We start from the raw sequence: 4691 nt of genomic DNA, 5'->3' as shown, positions 1-4691 counted from the left end.
ATTTCTGACAAGCTGGTCATATTGGGAGATTTCAATGCAGGAGTTGGAAAGGATTATGTTTCATGGCCTGTTTTAGGTCGACATGGGATTGGAAAATGCAGTAAAAAATGGAGTAGCTCTTTTGACGTTTTGTACTGAGAATAATCTGGTTGTCGCCAACACTCTGTTTAAGCAGAAAAATAAATATAAAACCACCTAGATTCACCCAAGATCTAAGCACTGACATCTCATAGATTCGTTTCTAGCGTTCGGGCCATCCACCACATTAGCATCATTTATAAACGACCTTAGAGAAAGAAGTGTAGAGTTCAAATTATCTTGGTCCATCTTGGCTCAAGCCTCTCCATTTAGAAATGAATCCACTAAATATGGATTATGCATCAGGGAGGCATACTTTATTTTGAAAAATTTTAATCATACCATGTTGAATAAATTTACTGATGCAATTCCAGCTTGCATGCATAAGATCAACTCGACATTTTTGAGGAAGTCTAAAAATAAAAATAAGAATCAGAGTATTAATAAAGAAAAGTTGTAATACGATCTAGAAATAAGGATAAAAATAATAATTTAAAATCTAAAATTTAAAATTTGTAACATAAAATTTAAAATTTGTAACATAAAATTTAAAATTTGTAACATAAAATTTAAAATATAATTGAAAATTATACTATAATTAATGAATTAAATACTAGTAGATATGTTACGTTGCAGGATGGAATTGGTATGATTTGAACTAGGGATGGCTAGTTTTGGATAAGCATGGGAATGGAATTAAAAATACAATAAAAATACTATAATGGACTCGTCTGAATGAGACTTTGCACAGGCCTTTAACTGGCTATACTCATTTATTCTAATGGGTTAATGTTCATAACTATTATATAAAGGGAATTACAATAATGTCAGGATTTCTTCGAATTCGATGGAACGGGATTATGTGAGTTGTCCTTTTTTTGTATTGTCTTCATGGTGTCTTTCGTGTTCTGTCGATGAAACTTCTGGATGTATTAAACATTGTCTCTAATTTTAGTATGTCCGTTTAAGGCTGTAAAATGTTTGACTTTCTACTTTCCACACGCTTTGTGTTCTAGTTTGAACTCTTTAGTCCTTATAACATATCCTATGAACTTATAATTTACTATATCCAATTTCATATCGACGTCTTCTATTTTAAAATGCCTATGTATCTATAAATGTTCTTATATATTTTTAAATATCTAAGTGTTTTTAAATATTCTATATGCTTATGTTGTGACCTCTAAATTTTTATTCCTCTATAGTATATTTCGTACTGGTATCGAAAGACCACCATGTTTTTGTAAAAAGTATTAAAAATATAGTAAAAAGGAAATAATAGCCGTCAATATATATATATATAAGACACATGCAAGAAAGTAATACAGATAAACATACAAACTCAGAACATTATACAAGACCTCACGAAAGTTTACACACACACACACAATGCTGTGACTCTTTACTTATAATCTTTCTTATTCGAAATTTATGTATAAAAAATATCTGTAACCCGATTCTTGAAAATACCACACACAACATCTTCAAGAAACTCCCAATAGCCACGGCACCAACGTGGCCCCTGCCATCACTGTATCCAAAATCGGTAGAGCGGAAAACGAAATGTCTTTTGGGTATTTAGTTATGTCCCTTTATATTCTTATTTCAAAACCTACTGGGAGGTTTTCTACATTTCGCTTCAACCTTCCGGGGTGGATAAAATAAAATACCCCCTCAGTAAGTACTGTAGCTGAGGAGATAAACTGTCCCCCTCCCTCATGCACACTCTCTCTCTCCTTTCTTTCCTCCTGTCTCTCTCTCCTTTCTTTCCTCCTGTCTCTCTCTCCTTTCTTTCCTCCTGTCTCTCTCTCCTTTCTTTCCTCCTCTCTCTCTCTCCTTTCTTTCCTCCTATCTCTCTCTCCCCTTTCTTTCCTCCTCTCTCTGTCTCTCTCTCTCTCTCTCTCTCTCCGTCCCTCCCTCCCTCCAGTAACGCAGATTTAGAATTTTCTTATGTTATTCTGCTTGTCATGATATGAGTTCGAGTGTTACACATTGAGTTATTTTAATCTATGAAATAGAATCGAAATATGTTAACATAAATGAAAGTTATGTTAACCCATTAAGTCTCAGAGCACTTAAATTTCTGAATATTACTTTTAAATTTTTACAGATGATTGAAAATAGGTTAAAATGAAAAAAATAATTATCAAAACTCCTTTACTTCAAGTAGAAATGGAAATACTCGGTGTCCTATAAATAGGATACTGAGACAATGTGATATAGCTTATTCGATGTTCTCATTTAGTATCCTATTTATAAGACTGTGGGACTTAATGGGTTAACGTTACAAAAGCAGGACTCCTTCTGGTCACGGAGTTTCGGGTTTAACCTCACTGTGCAGCATTTTGGGTAATGCCTTGGGAGTGAATTTGGAAGACGGTAAATGTCGAAGCCCAATATATATATATATATATATATATATATATATATATATATATATGTACATACCTACATCTATATATGTATGCATATATGGGTACAGGACATCACAAAAACCGTTAAACACAATGAGGAGCGAAAACATAAAGACGGAGACAGAAATCGAACTTTTTTTCGAATATATATATACTTTTATTCGTCATTTGACAGCGGCCATGCTGGAGTACCGGCTTGCTTTAGTCGAACAAATCAATCCCAGGACTTATTCTTTGTAAGCCTAGTACTTATTCTATCGGTTTTTTTGCCGAACCGCTAGGTTACGGGGACGTAAACGCCAACATCGGTTGTCAAGTGATGGTGGAGGACAGCACAAAAACACGCACACGCATAATCAACCAAATCTCTCCACCTAACTTGCTGGCCTTGTGTCAAAGTTTGAAAGCGATATTATGATATCACAATATAACACAGAAACACACATCACAAAATCTCACAAGCACTACAATACCACACACATACACACACAGTCATACACACACACATACTCACACATAGACACACAGTCACACCACGAAGAGAGTTGTAACACAAAAGATTTTAACGTAACACCTGTCAATGAAAGATAATGGTGTTGCTATGGGTCAGAGACGGACCCACCGCATTACACAAGCAGCATTGGGGGATGTTGACAGTTGCGAGAGTGTTTTTGATGTTATAAGCTGACCTCAGAAATATAAGGGTCAGAGAAGGACCTACCACGTAATAGAGGCAACATCAGACTTGTTGATAGTTAAGAAAAAAAAAAGCATGTGTGTGTTTGTGTGTGTGTGGGGGGGGGGGGCGGCTGTTAAGAGCTGATGCCAGAAAAATAAAATAAAACTCAAACAAAATCAGAAAACAAAACAAGGACCTACCACATACACATGTGTCTGTGTGTGAGACATTACGACACAAGGAAACATTAACAAGGACCCCCGCAAACATGCATGCTTGACGTTGCCACATAAGAGACATGACCAAACGACCGACTCAGTAAGGGAGTTTCGATATTCAGAAGAAAAAGGGGAGGTAACATAACTTTGTAGCTTAGTCTTCCCTCTAGCTAAGGAGTGCGGAACAGGCAATAAAGGGGTCAAAGAAAACAAGGGCTTTGGAAATTTGACAGCATTTCATATTTAGGTGGCGATGGAAGGGGCTGCAGGAATCGAAACCACTCATACTTTCTACGGCGATGATGATGATGGTAGTGGAGGGAGTGGTGGGAGTGGTTGTCAAGGTTTTGTCATGATGTTGATGATGACGACGACAGTGTTATAGTGGGGATGATGGTGGGTGTGATGATGACGGCGACGATGCAGGTGGTATTTTGCAATGATGATGGTCATGGTGGTGTTGATGATGATGGGGATGATGATGGTAGTGTTGGTTGTATTGACGATGGTGTTGATGATGGTGATGATATGTACTTGAGATAAAGTTTTGATGGCCGATCGTGGATTGTGTGTGTAGTTCAAATTTACAGGAAACAAAAGACGAAGACAAGTGAAAGAACAACAAGCAGGTGTATTAGTTTGATGCTCCAGTATCGCTCTGTTTGCGTCGCCGTAACATTGCGGTTCCGCAACAGATACCGATAGAATAAGTACCAGACTTAAAAGATACGTACTGGGTTCGATTGGTTCGACTGAAATTCGTCAAGGTGGTACCCCAGCATGGCCGCAGTCTACTGACTGAAGCAATTAAAAGAGAAATTCCACACACGCGCGCACACACGTATGTGCGGACACACACACACACATATATATATATATATATATAAAGCAACAGCAACATAAATAATATTTCTTTTTTATTTAAAAAAAAAACAACATAAACTCCCAACTCACCCCTCCGTCTTAATCTCTACCCTCAATACCCCAAAAAAACAACAGCAAAAGTCCTAAGAAAAACAATACATATCCTTCTTTGCTCTTATCTCCCTGGTCGCTCATCTAACCGACCCACGGGTAGATAACCGTTTCAGCTGCGGTGATCACAAGCACGTGTCTGGCGTCCTAGTTTCGTCCGGCGGCGGCGGCGGGAGGGTGCGTCGTACGAATGTTGGGCAGGAGCGAAGGGGAGCGGTATAGGAAATAAAGTTTTTGGTGGGCGAGAAAATAAAATTAAAAAAAGAAAAAGACGCTGAAAAAAAACAAAACAAAACAAATGAAAAATAAATAAAAAGAAAATCAGAA

General features: G+C 37.3%; 1 long non-coding RNA gene across 1 annotated transcript in view; it reads left to right on the top strand.

Annotated features, from left to right (window-relative positions):
- The first annotated feature begins 862 nt into the window (after nt 1–862).
- LOC128250546 (uncharacterized) overlaps nt 863–4691 on the top strand; it is a 188613-nt gene continuing 184784 nt past the window's right edge. The window contains exon 1 of the long non-coding RNA XR_008266577.1: nt 863–940. This is a non-coding gene — a long non-coding RNA (uncharacterized LOC128250546). The remainder of the gene's footprint in view (nt 941–4691) is intronic.

The sequence above is a fragment of the Octopus bimaculoides genome, chromosome 22 (assembly GCF_001194135.2).
Source record: "Octopus bimaculoides isolate UCB-OBI-ISO-001 chromosome 22, ASM119413v2, whole genome shotgun sequence".
Taxonomy (NCBI): domain Eukaryota; kingdom Metazoa; phylum Mollusca; class Cephalopoda; order Octopoda; family Octopodidae; genus Octopus; species Octopus bimaculoides.
The sequence above is the reverse complement of the archived record's forward strand: the minus strand, read 5'-3'. Positions and strand labels throughout refer to the sequence as shown.